Source organism: Kogia breviceps, chromosome 4 (genome assembly GCF_026419965.1).
Source record: "Kogia breviceps isolate mKogBre1 chromosome 4, mKogBre1 haplotype 1, whole genome shotgun sequence".
Lineage (NCBI taxonomy): Eukaryota > Metazoa > Chordata > Mammalia > Artiodactyla > Physeteridae > Kogia > Kogia breviceps.
In genome coordinates, this window is record NC_081313.1 from 148,366,463 (window position 1) to 148,380,402 (window position 13,940).

The following is a 13,940-nucleotide window of genomic DNA, read 5'->3' on the forward strand; positions in this document are numbered from 1 at the left end:
ATCCTAAATTACGAGCTATGATTGTCACTTGATTTTCTCACAAAGAACAATCAGAACTCGTGGTCTTAAGTGGCTTGGAATGTGAAAGTAAGAAGTCTCTTAGATATTACTAGAGGACCCCACAAAAGCCCTTTGGTGAAAGTTTGGTAAACATTGGGCCTCTTAAAATTAATTCTTGGACTGTGTTACGAAACATGACTGAACCAAAAGGATAACGGTGTTTCTGGTTCTGTTGTTAGCATTCTCCATGGAAACATCGCGGAAGCTTCTGGACTCAATTTCCTTCCCCATGTGTGAATGTCACTGAAAATATCCAACTCCATTCTGTCCCCATATAACTTCAGAAACTAAGCAAAATGAAGACTCAAGATTCATTTCAAATAATGAAACGAAAATATAATGTGAGAATGGAACTGGGAAAATACCTGGTTTAAATTCTGGAAAGTACTAACTATACAATTCTGGATAAGTTGCTTCATCTTGCTTAGTCGAACTTAATGCGGATCTCACGGGATGTCATTATAATTAATTTAATATCTTTGTATAACGTACAGTGTTATGTAATTTCTTCTTGTTCTTCTTGAGTAAATTCATATCTTTAAGCAACTCACTTTAAAAAATAGTTACTTACTTGCTAAAGTACTCTCACCTTCTAGTGTCAGCTGAATTGTGTCCTGCTCAAGTTCATATGTGGAAGTCTTAACCCCCAATACCTCCTAATATGACTGTATTTGGAGATAAGGCCCTTAAATAGGTAATTGAGGTAAAATGAGGTCAAACGTGTGGGCTCTAGTCCAATATGACTGGTGTCTTTACAAAAAGAAAATATTAAGTCACAGACATGCGCAGAGAGAACAAAGTGATTATTAGTAACCACGATCATGTCCTGAATGCATGGAGTAAGTCACCACTTGCCAACCACCGTGTCAAGTCAGCAGAAACTACAGAAATTAAGAGCTCTCCGCAGAAATTCACACACTCGTGCACCAGGTAAGGGACCACAGGCAGACGTTCATTCAGCCTTTCATGTGTCCCTCACGGAGTGCACGCTCTCTCCTGGGCGGGGAGAGCACAGACACTTATGGGGAGTTTTACTACTTTTAAAATGCATTGATACAACCATGTTTCACTTTTCTTTGGATCAGTCAGCAAACGCTTTTTGGAAACCCCAAATTCTCCACATCGCCTACCTTTCGGGGCGCCCTAGTCTCAAAGCTCACGCCCCTGCTCCTCAGGCCGGGTCCCCATGGGAGGCGGGGATGCGTGCAGACGCAGGGCGAGCGCGCAGACGTCCACGAGCCCCGCCCCCACGGGGCCGCCCGCCGGTTTGAACGCAGCCCCGCGCGCGCACGTCGGGCGATGAGGCTGGCGCCATGGGCCTGCGCTGCGCCGTGGCATGGAGGGGCTGGCATAGCTGCGGCCCGTGGCCCTATGTCGCCTGGCTGCGACGCGGGTCCTGCGCACGCTGCGGGGCCGCAGCCGCCGGCAGTGGGCACCCGAGGGGCCGGGAGGCGAGCCGGGGCCCCCAGGCGGGTGTGGGCATCGTGTCCGCAGCCAGCGTCCCCGAGGCCGCGCTCGGGCCATGACCACTCGGTGAAGGTGCGCCGGAAGTGCGCGGCCGACCTCTTCTCGCGCTGTGAGGACCTGTGCGAGCTGCAGGACTCGCTGTCTCTGCTCGCCCTGTGCACTTCCCTGCGGGAGGGCCTGCTGGACTTAAAGCCGACCGCCTCCGCGGGGTGGACTGGGCGTCGCTCCTGGGCACCGTCTGCCCTTGATCTGTATCCAGAGCTTCTTCCAGCCACGGCTTGGCGAGACAGGTTTGTAGTTCCCGCTTCCAGGGGCTCTCGTGTGGGCGCTGCGGAGCGGGGTTTTAGATGGTGCAAGGTGAAGGGTGGGCACTCGAACCGGTGCCCAGTGCCCGGGTGTGCGTGCACTAGACGGGGCGTGCGGCCTAGGACTCCTGCCAGCTCGGTGACCCCGGCCGGCCGAGTGCCTTAAAGCTTCTAGGTCTCAGTGTTCTCATCTGTAGCATGGGCTGAACAGGACTCAGTCTCTGTGGCAGTTACAAGGATGCACTGTGTTCATGCTTGTAGGCTCTACAATGTAGAACACTTCGCACAGTTTGGAGCATCGTTAATTGTTGCACAGATGTTACCTTGTCTGTTGAATGACTTTGTCTGGTACAGACCAAAGCGATTAGGAAATGGATATATCCCAGCTTCATTCCCTTTCCATTAAAACAAGGCTCAGGGAAAAAAAATCTTTTTTTCAATAGTCGTATCATATAGTAGAAAGAGCACCAGTGTGAAGGCAGCTTAGTGTTTGAATTGAAGGGCTTATGCTCTCTGTGGCCTGGGCAGGTTACTTTTGAACTGCAATCCCCACACTTGTAAAGTGACATTAAAAGCCACTCTTTCTGTGTGTTCTTAGAATTAATTAAGCAGGTTATGTGTGTAAAGTATCCTGGCACTTGACTGAGTTGTCAGAACCAAGGGCTGCTGGAGACGATGCTTCTGCCCTAGGTAATCTCCCCTTCTACTGGGCAGCAGGTAGACACAAGCATAGTAGTCAGTGCCCTGGAAGAAGTGAGTTCTGGTGTTGCAGAGCACAGAATCATTTTGTTTTTAATTTAATTTTTATTTTACGTTGGGGTGTAGTTGATTTACAATATTGTGTTAGTTTTAGGTGTACAGCAAAGTTATTCAGTTATACATATATCCATTCTTTTTCAGATTCTTTTCCCATGCAGGTTATTACAGGATGTGGAGTAGAGTTCCCAGTGCTATGCAGTTGGCCCTTGTTGATTACGTATTTTATATATAGCCGTGTGTATATGTTAATCCCAAACTCCTAATTTATCCCTCCACCCCACCTTTCCCCTTGGCAGAGCACAGAATCCTAAAAGGGAAAGTTCAGGTTAGGCTTCTTGGAGGAGGTGGCATCCTTTCTAAGGAGAGTAGAACCTCCTGGGGTGGCAGGAGGGAGCAGTGTGTCAAAGGTTGAGAAATATATAAAAATATGGCAAAACTAATGTACTGGACTGGAACTCAGGGCTTGGGAAAGAAATGAGAGTTGATACTGGAAACTTAGTGGGGCCCAACAGAAAGGGGCCTTGGCTGTCCTGTCGGAAGTTTGGATGTTTATCCTGAAGGCTGTGGGAAACCCTAAAGAACAATGAGATGGACTTCTGGTTTAGAACACACTCGGACCTCCATGTGGAAGGCAGTTGATTGGGTGCAGGGTGAATTGTAATCTAAGGGTCCCACTTAAGTTATAAAAGGATGGACTGGATTTTGGAGATCCGAGAGAGAATGGGTGGGGCCTGGTGACCAGCTGGAAAAGGAAGGGCAGCAAACGTGGGTGACAGTTTACAGCTGCATCTTTTTGTGCGATACAGAGCTCAGTAGGAAGGGATTGGGGGTGGGGAGAGGATCTTACTCCATCTTCCGTGCTTTAGAGGGCCCTCATAGATGGGTCTGGGCCCAAGGTTCAGATCTGGGCTTTTTGCGAGGACAGGTGTTTGAAGGCATGCGAGATTCTTAGGTTACCCACAAGATGATACAAAGAATCATAGGTCTGAGAGTTTTTTAAGTGAGTATATTTGAGGATGTTTATAAGTTGAGAGAAAGTAGCCAGCAGAGGAAGGGTGTGAAGATTGAGGAGAGAAAATGATGGTTCATTTGTTTTCAGAAAGCTGAATACTTGTCGTGTGCCTGGCCCTTTTCTAGGATCTGGGGTTCACACCCAGATTATACATAACATCTGTTCACACCCAGATAACAGATACCATCTGTTATCTCTTCTGCAAGGACAGTTCAACTCATCCCCTGGTGAAGAGAAGTCAGATTATTCTTTGCATCCCATTCAGGTGTAGGAACTGTTCTGTACCTCTGAAGGGACTTTACTTAACCAGAGAAATAAGTTAGAAATTAAAAGAAGTTAGAGCTGGAAGGGACCTGAAAGGCCACGGTACTTAATTTTGCCTAATATTTTATATTGAATGTAAGAAAAGTTGATTGCAGAGCCCATTCTCTTCAGAGGTCCTTCACTGAACTTTATGTTTTTCATCCAGTGAGTCTAGCTTGTGGATTTTGGCCTCCTCCTAAATTTGCTTCTCCATCCATATTACATTTTGCCCAGACTATGGCAGAAGCTCCTGGGTGGTTTCACGGCCCCTGGGCTCAGTTCCTCTGAGTTCATCTGCCTACTCAGGTTAAATGATCTTCTAACGTAAGAAGATACGCTTAAAATAATGCTGCTAATGGCTTGCCCACACAGAGTTAGTGCATACTAGCCGCCCAGCGTGTGCTCTGCACAGAGGCCTGTAGTCTGAACTGTGCTCTGCTAAGCCTCCTGGGGCTCTTTGACCCTGAGGAAGGGGAGCTTTTTGTGATCACTCCCTTTATGTAATCAGTCCTTCAGCAGCGGGGTGCCTTTTTCTAATCAGCGGAGGCACCCTTACTCAGCCATTGGTAGCCCCGGGCCTCATCACCTGTGGGATACAGTCCATGCTGTCTCCCAGGCTTGCTTAGGCCAGCATCTCTATTTTCCTTTCTATCTGTTCTCACAGTTGGACCCCTGGCCTCTAAGTCATCACCACCTGCAGTATTTACTGTGCCCAGCAGGTGTCAGCCTTGAGTGTCTTTGCACAGATGCTCCCTGTGCAGTTAATGTACCTTGTACTCCAACTCTGCATGGTCTCATCTTTCTGCATTGTACTTCAGGGTTATCATGAAGCCGTCCCTTAGATATAACTTTTTGCCTCCATAGGAACCTCTGTGCATAAAGGTTATGGTACTTTATCTCATGTGATTGAAATTTTGAGTTTATACATCTCCTTAATGAAGGTTTAAGGGCAGGAGTCGTTTCCAATCCTTAGCACAGAGCATATGCTTTTTTTTTTATTTAGATGCTTTTTAATGGTGATAATATATATGGTTTAAATCACTCATTTTACAATAATTTTGGTTTAGGTTGTGACAGAAATAAAGTTTACAGAAGTCATGTTCCTGCGATAAGAAGTAAAGATGTGACCTTCTAGTTGTGTAAAGCTCTTAAATTCTGAGTAAGTGCGTCGGTGCGCTAAGGAACATGGAGCTACATGGCTAGTCGTGAGAGAGAGAGACTTAACTATGTTAACAAAGGTAAGCCTTCATTGTGTCCTGCCAACATTTGATAGTTGCTTTTGGGGCAAACTATAGCACTAAAATTTTAAACTTGTTCTCCCCATTAAAGGGATTGAATAAATCAGCCACTTTGGTGGACCTGTGTCTTGCGAATTGTCCACTTGGAGATAGAGGTTTAGAAAGTGAATTTCAGTCTTGTTTAAGTCCCTTCTCATTAGACTGGCCTCATGATTTCCTACACACCACGTTACTTCCTGTGTACCTTCTCTTGGTGTTGTTCATGCCTGGAGTGTCTCCTGTGCCTGCTAAAACCTTGGTCCATTCTCCTTTGTACCGTGGAAGTTTGTCATGCTGGCTACTGTCACAACTGATTTACTTAAGTTTCTGTTAAGCCACAAACCACACATTTTGTATATTTTCTGTTTTTTGTGTTTGTCTGTATTTTTGTTTGTTAGTTTGTTTTGTTTTGTTTTTCGGTACGCGGGCCTCTCACTGTTGTGGCCTCTCCCACTGCGGAGCACAGGCTCCGGACGCGCAGGCTCAGCGGCCATGGCTCACAGGCCCAGCCGCTCCGCGGCATGTGGGATCTTCCCAGACCGGGACAGGAACCTGTGTCCCCTTCATCGGCAGGCGGAGTCTCAACCACTGTGCCACCAGGGAAGCCCTGTTTGTGTGTATTTTAATGTTTCTCTTCAAGAAATGTTATGGGAAGGGAAATAGCAAGATGTAAAGAGCAAAAATGTCATCGTGATCTTTAAATTGTTAGAATATGTATCTGCAATCATAATTATAACGCACTGTGGTTTGTGTTAAAATAGGAAATATATGTCACGTCCCATAAGAGCAGCAAACTCAGTGGTGTTAGTGGGGGTGTGTCATGGAAGTAATCACAAAGCAGGTGACTGTTAGTTGGAGTCCTGAAACATTAGTGTGTGTTGCCTGTGTCCAGTAGTGGTCTGGAGGGGTCAGGAAGCCTGCCTTTCAATTTGAGGGAGCATAGGGTTTGAGGTCCTCTCTCTTCTATGGCTCTAGTATACTGCATAGCAGCTAATAAAATACTGGGTTTATAGTTGACATTTAAATCACTGATTGATCATCAAGATTGGGAAGTATTATTGGAAATGAAAATAGGAAGAGTCTTAAGATTTTTAGGTTTTTCTTTTTTTTTCCTATGTCTCAAAAGGTATGTAGTGTTTTACTGAGTGGTTAGGAATAAAGTTTGCAGTATTCAGTGTATTCAGGTTTAATATCTAAATACAATTAAACTGCTGCTGTTAACTGGAATAACACTTTGTTACTGACAATTTTAGAATGCATCTGTTCATCAGTTACCTATTTGGGAAGACTGCAGTTAATGATTTTACAAATGTGGCTATAAACCTCCAATAGACTTAGGAAAAGCAAATAAGTCAAGATTGACAAATGTATAGGCTCTTCATCTTATTGTGTGTGTGTGTGTGTGTTTTTCCCTTTTAGTTATTTGGCAAGGTGTAAAGAACTCTATCTCTCTGAAGACAGTAAACTTCATGGGGTGTAATGTGACATGGCAGGGAGCAGATCACATGGCCAAGAACTTAAAGGTGATTTTTTTATGTTTGAACTTTCATGAAAACATATGTGATTGAAGCACATTAATATATTGATACAGATGGCAGTTAATTTTTGTCTTTTGGCACATGTGAGTGCAGCTTTCATTTTGTTGAAAGAATATGACCAGTTTTCAGTTTGGTATTCTACCATTTAGTAAAGATAGTCCACTTAATTTTAGAAATAAGAGATTTAATATATAATACATCATAATATTTTTATGTATTTTTATTTACTGAAAACGTTGATTGTGATACTGTGAAAAATTATGCCATTCTAGTCTTCAAGACTTAAATCAATCAAGTGTTTACCAGCTGCTGTAGTTTATAAGCTAATAAAAATCACTACATCAGCAATTTGTAAATATAGTTTTTTAAATAATGCCTTAACAACTTTACAGTGGTTATAATGACTGTATTTAGGCCTAAAGTTATTTAATAATTTGACACGAAGCCTTTTTAATAGTTTGATGGTGCAGATCAGGGATAGGCGAACTATGGCTGGTGGGCCAGATCCAGCCTGTCACCTGGTAAAGAAAGTGTTTTTGCAACATAGTGGCACCCGTTGTTTACATGGTAGCTATGGCTACCTTCACCCTACGCCAGTGGGGTTGCGTAGTTGCAACAGAAACTGTATAGCCCACAAAGCTGGAAATGTTTAAATTTAGATTTTAAAAATTGAAAAATTCTTTGATCCTATAGAGGGCAAGTCCGTTGACCCCTGGTATTGAAAACAGTCAAGAGAATGGGTGCCGAAGCCAAATGGCCTAGGTTCCAGTTCCCTTTCTCCCATTTCATAGCTAGTGACCATGAACCAATCACTTAAACTCTGTGCCTCATTATGAGGTTTAAATGAACTAATTTGTATAAATAGTTTTTGATTTATTACAGTAATTAATTACAATCATTGATTGCTGTTATTAGCAATCACTAATTTGTAAGTGATTGTTGTTATTTTTGCTTGGAGCTTTTAGAAGTTACTGTTAATAGAAAAATGACACTCATAATTTTCGTTTTAGAGTGTCAAAGGCACTTTGAGTCCTTTATTTTCTCAAGAATGTGATAAGATTTTTTCATTTACAGTCAGTGTTCTCTATTACCAAAATTTATTTTATGAATATAAAGAATTGAATGTCTTTAAGACAAGACTTGTGGTGAAATGTGAAACCGTTATTTTTCCCAAGGCACATCAAACTGGCTGTGCATAGTCCAGGCCTCTAAAGTCTGTGTGCATACCCTAGGTAGCACGTGAGATCCGTTTTGTAACACAGTTTTTAAAATAATGCCTTGGACTTCCCTGGTGGTCCAACAGTTAAGACTCTGCGCTCCCAATGCAGGAGGCCCAGGTTCGATCCCTGCTCAGAGGAACTGGATCCCACACGCATGCCGTAACTAAGAGCCCGCATGCCACAACTAAAAGATCTGGCATACCGCAACTGGAGATCTGGCACAGCCAAATAAACAAATAAATATTTTAAAATAATATTAAAATAATGCCTTAGATTTAGGAAAAGAAAATATTAGAACCTATTTGCCTTTGTATCATTTTAAAACTATCTGTGTGGTTTATAATGTACATACATTATATGTATAGAACTTGGTGTATATAATTTGTTAATAAATAAGATGCATATTAAAAAGTTTTCTTATGGGTTACCCTATCCAGTCCGGTGTTTGGAGACCATTGGAGGACAGAATGATGACATTTAGAGCCTCAGCAGTCATAGAATTTAGGACCAATTCCCTGACTTAGAAGTTAAGGAAAATAATTCCTAGACTGTCATTGAGTTGTCCAGCTTTACATAACTGTTCAGAAACAGGTCATCCAGTGGCTGGAATCTAATCTCTGACGGACTAGAATCTGGGTCACTGGACTCGTAAACCAGAACTGACTGTTTAATTTCTCAGCTTGATTCCCCTGCCATATATGCTTGATATGTGTGTGTGTGTGTAAATCTCTGACGTAATAAGCCATACTCAGTAGGCACACCCTGTTTCCTTATTCAAGCATCTTAATTTCATCCCGTGAAATCTGTGAAGTATCAGACCACCAGAAGGCATGCAGACACCTGGGCTGAGAGTTTTCCTTCCAGGAAATCTGATTTTGACTGTATGGCTGGTTTGAGGCACGTCACTCTGAACTACAACACGCTCATGGGTGACCTGGGTGCAAGTGCTTTTACGGAATCTCTTAGTGAGGATTTGTGGCTTGGAGGTCAATTCTAAAATTGAAACTATTGAATTTTTAATATGATATATGCTTAGCTTTTGGCATGATACTGTTGTGATAGGATTTTTTTAAAGCCTCATTTTTCTGATAGGTTTTATTTTGCTCGTAAACTTTCTCTATGAGTTGCATATATTCTTTATAGAAAATGCAGAGTTACAAGAGAACAATTACCTATAATCTTAATACCCAGACATAATCACTGTTCATTTTGGTGGGTATACTTTCAGTCTTTTTTTTCTATGAATATATTTTGTCCACTTGGGGATAACAAAAATAAAATTGTAGTATACTTGCTATTTCATATTCCTGCTTTTTTCATTTAATGATGTATCGTAGTATTCCATCATATTGATGTCCCATAGTTTAATCAGTTCTTTGCCATTCGATTTAGACAGTTTGCTTTTCCCTGTCAGAAACATTGTGAATACGTTGTATATACGTCTCTGTGTCCATCGGGATTACTTCTGTAGAGTAAGCAACTAGAAGTGGAATGACCTGAGTGTGACATACTTGTAAGACTTTTGATACACATCGCAGAGTTACCATCCAGAAATGCTATGCCAGTTTGTAGTCCACCCCAACAGTGGACGTGAAGCCTGCCTCTCACAAACACTGGCTTGTAGCACTTGTAAAAAAATGTAAAACTACAAAAGTGAGTACCTCTCCATTTTCTGTGCCAGTAGGATTACTCCCAATTTTGTAACTTTTTTCAGTTAATTTAGTATGAGCATTTTGGCATGTCAGTAAATTTGCATCTCCTGCATCGTTTTTTGCGATTGTTCAGTATTCCATTATGTGAGTATGCCACAGTGCACATAGCTTATCCATTCTTGTATATAAGCTTTGTCGAGTTTTTCACTTACAAATAGTACTCTGATATATATCCTTACCTATATCTCTGACTATTTGTTTTTGTTAAATTCTTAGAAAGAGAGCTGTTGGATCAAAAGGGTATAGACATTATTTCAAGGCTCTTCGTACAGAATCTTGGCTTAATCTGATAGGAGAATAACCACATTTTGTTTTATTTTGTATTCATTTGATTTACTGGTGAGGTTTACTGGCTGTTTGTATTAATCTGGCTATTTGGTTAATTAGAGCGTGTGTCCATTCTTCTGTAGTGAGAGCTTGTAAGGCTTGTATCATATCCTGTCAGATCCATATGTCTGACTTGCTATTTCTGTGTGTCATGGGGGTGTTGAAAGACTCCAGTTACTTTAACGTGATGGTCCACACAACACTTAAAAAAAGACTCACCATAGTTTCCTTTCATGGAATAGTTTTAAATACCTGTGCTTTGGTGATGATCCCTTTGGTTTAAATGAGTAGTTTGTTCAGCCCCAGAACGACTAGAACTCATGATCAGTTTTTCTGGTTTTTGTCTGACTTTTTATGGAGAGAGTTCTTGAGCATCATGCTTTCATGATAGGTTTTTAGTATGGATTGTCTGTTCACACATTGTTTGAATTTGTTATTATTTGTATCCTCTTAGACTTGTCTTTTTTGCTCTAAAACTAACACTTATTACATTTCTTCTATTTTGTTTTCCCCTTTTAAGTAGTTTCAAGTGTGATTTAGAGCTGAAGATCATGATCCACAGAATGCCATGCATCTCTGAGCTCCACCAGTTTTTGCTCGTGAGGTTTACGTGCCAGTGCCGCCCTTGCTAATTATGAACTGAGATTCATTTTGTGATGCTTTTTGCTCATAGGTTATATACAGTTCTTCTGTATACAGTTATACAGTTCTGTAATTGTAAACTATGTTGGGTGATTTATTGGTACTAAAGCCAGGGTTATCATTGCACATCCAAGAAGAGGTTTTTAAATTGGATTATGCATTATGTGTGTGCGTATAGGTTTCTGTTGTTTTTCCATACCCCAAATTACAATCCTGCCATGACTTGTGTTGTGCAGGACTCTTCCACACGTGAGAAACTGAGAGTTGTCTATATGTTAAATCTGTAGAGTTAGCCAGTGACCTTTTGTCTTTCATCAAAAGCACTTGACCTGCAACACTGTGGCCTCACCAGTGAAGGAGCAAAGGCTTTACTAAAGGCCCTTGAAACCAACAGAACTCTGCTTGTTCTGGTAATAAGAAAAAATCCACCTGTTGGTATGTGGTCACTGTTTTAAAATTGATTAACATATAGCAAAACAAAAAGAATTTGTTCACGTATTGACAGTTTTTAAAACTTACTGTGATCAACTTTCCTCATCATATACAGTTGGCCCTTGAACAACATGGGGTTAGGGGTGCCGACCCCTACGCAGTTGAAAATCTGGGTAGAAGTTTATAGTCAGTGGTTCCGCATCTGTGGATTCAACCAACCTTGGATCGTGTAGGACGATAGTACATATTTATTGAAAAAACATCCGTGTGTCAATGGACCCGCGAGGTACAAACCCATGTTGTTGAAGCTTCAACTGTACTTTTCTAGTTTTTCACTTCCCTTATGTTTTTAGCAGATGATGTTGTAATTAAAGTGAATTATACTTGTAAATTCTTATCTCTACTCTGAATAGAGGTGACCCTAGATACTAAGCCTGCTTCCACCGAGAGCATTATTTCTTTCCTGTGCAACCTCTGAATTCTTGCAAGGAGTACTTTGTTCATTTGTCAGATTCACAGGTAATTTTTTTTAATATCTTCTGTGTGCCAGATACAGGTTTAGGCACTAGGGCTAAAGCAGTGAACCAGACAGACAAAAGTCTTGCCCTCATGGAGCTTACATCCTAGTGAAGGAGTTCAGATGGCAATGAATAAACAGATAAGTAACATAATTTGAGATAGTAGGAAGTGCCTAAATATCTTAATGTAAGGAGAGTGAGGGGGGGCGGGTAGGACTCCATTGGATAGGTCTGTTAGGGGACAGCGTCACTGGAGAAGTGGCACTTGCACGGAGACCTGAATGAAGAGAGGAGCAAGCCACGGAAGATCCGGGGTAAGCACATTCCAGGACAAGGAGGCCGTGAGTGTGCAGGCTTGTGGGTGGGTGGAGTATTTCAGGAGAAGCAAGGAGGCCGACATGGCCAGAGGACTGAGTGAAGAAGAGTGTGGTATGACATGAGGTCAGGGTGCTAGCCAGGGGTCTGATCTTATAACGTCTCGAAGGCCAGAGTACAGATTTGGATTATTCTAAATGAGTAGTGGGTATTGAACTGGAAAAAGGCATGATCCAAATAGTATATGAATAAGGTGAGCTGGTAGAGAGAATGGACTTGGGGGGAAAAAGAAGAGAAACAGGGAGACCAGTTGGGAGACTATCACAGTGGCCCAAATAAGAGATGTTTCTGGCTTAGCTTCGGTTGGAAGTTTGGAGCAAGTGAAAAGCGCTTGAATTCAGGTTGTGTTTTGAGGGTGTAGCTAACAAGGCTTGCCGATAGATTGGATGTGGGGTATGAAGGAAATAGTAACACGGAGACAAGTCGTTGATGATTATGTGTGCAACTGGGTGGTATCACTTAGAAGAAGGGGGCCGATGGGAGGAGCAGCTTTTGCAGGAATATCAGGACTTTGGTTTGCTCTCTTAGATGCCCTTTGGGTATCTAAGTGTCTGGACAGTGCTCAGGCTGTACTTTCTATCCAAAGGTATCCAAAGCCACTTTAGATGCAAAATGTTTAAAGTTGACCTTTGCTCCTGCCAAAATCTTACCCACTGTGGGCAGTCTGCAGTATGTCATCTTAAGTTTGTGAGGAAGAAACTAGAATACACAAAGGAGGAAATAAGTGTACAATTGCATAATGTAGATTCCATATTTAATTTTATGAGAAAAGCAATAATAGTTGGCTTTTTGTTTTAAATGGAAATAGCCACTCATTGGGAAATAATTACTCTAATTTCAATTTATTTGACTTTAAATCATTCTGTGATGAAAGCAGTTATGTAAAAAGGTCTGCAGAATGGAAGGAGTGCCAAGTCAGAGCTTTATAACATGTTTTAATTCTCTCGGAAGAATTTCTCTTTAATGGCTTGTTTTTCTTTCTTTCTTAAAAGAAAATTATCAAGTTACTTCCTGCCATCTTAAAACTAAGTTTTTATTCAAATGAAATGGCTTTTCTGTTTTTGAAAATGGTGTGTGATGCTTTAATTTAGCTTCCCAGAAATGCAGATTGAAGACCTTTTATTAACTTAAAATATCTTAATTTGCAGTGAAGATCAAACCCTCCTCAATTACCTGTAACTTAAATGGCATATTTATCATTTCTCTCTCAGTACCAGTGGATAAGTTCTCCATCGGTGAAGGAACCATCCAAAGCTGCTAGACAGAAAAGGAGAACTATAATTTTGGGAAGTGGTCGAAAAGGAAAAGCTACTCTTAGAATTGGCAACTCTTTCTTTTTTTTTAATGCTACTAGAACTTATACCCCTTATATGTCCGGTGGGCTAAAATTAAAACAGCCTTAATTGTTATGCCTCAACGTTTAATTATTTCCTGAATGGTTAGCTGTCAGTATTATTTGTGGTTCTTATGGAACGCACCTAGGAGGTTCCTGACACATAGTGTTTAATATGTATTAGATATTAATTCTACTATGATAAAGCTCTTGAAGTGACAAAATCCATATCAAGATATGAGGTCACCTTTTCTCCCTTTCACGTGGGGTGCAGGCCTTGTGAAAGAGAGGGAAGCATGTGATGTGTCTAGTGACAACCCCAAAATAAAATAAAGCAGGCAGAGCCCTTGGCGCTTTACAGATATGAATAGCTTTTCTTGTCATCAGAGCCCTGTGAACAGACAGTGTTGTACAGCAGCGCAGACAGATTAGGGTCAGGTACAGTGGGGAAGTGGATCAGGCAGGATAAGAACATGCGGAGAGTTGGCGGGGGCTGGTTCCAGAGGCTTTATTTACTAAAGAAACAACAAAAATCACAGATGATAATGATGGGCTTTTTTTTTCCCAAATATACGAATCAGTGGAAAAACTAGAAATGATCATGTTCAGAATTGTGATCAGTTGTGTCTAAATATGTAAAAGTCAGTTACTTTCCCGTAA

General features: G+C 41.6%; 2 pseudogenes; one reads left to right on the forward strand and one right to left on the reverse strand.

Moving 5' to 3' along the window:
• The window catches only part of LOC136794138 (centrosomal protein of 78 kDa-like), a 113,133-nt pseudogene that overhangs the window by 17,150 nt on the left and 82,043 nt on the right, over nt 1-13,940 (reverse strand).
• LOC131755787 (centrosomal protein of 78 kDa-like) lies at nt 842-13,350 on the forward strand (annotated as a pseudogene).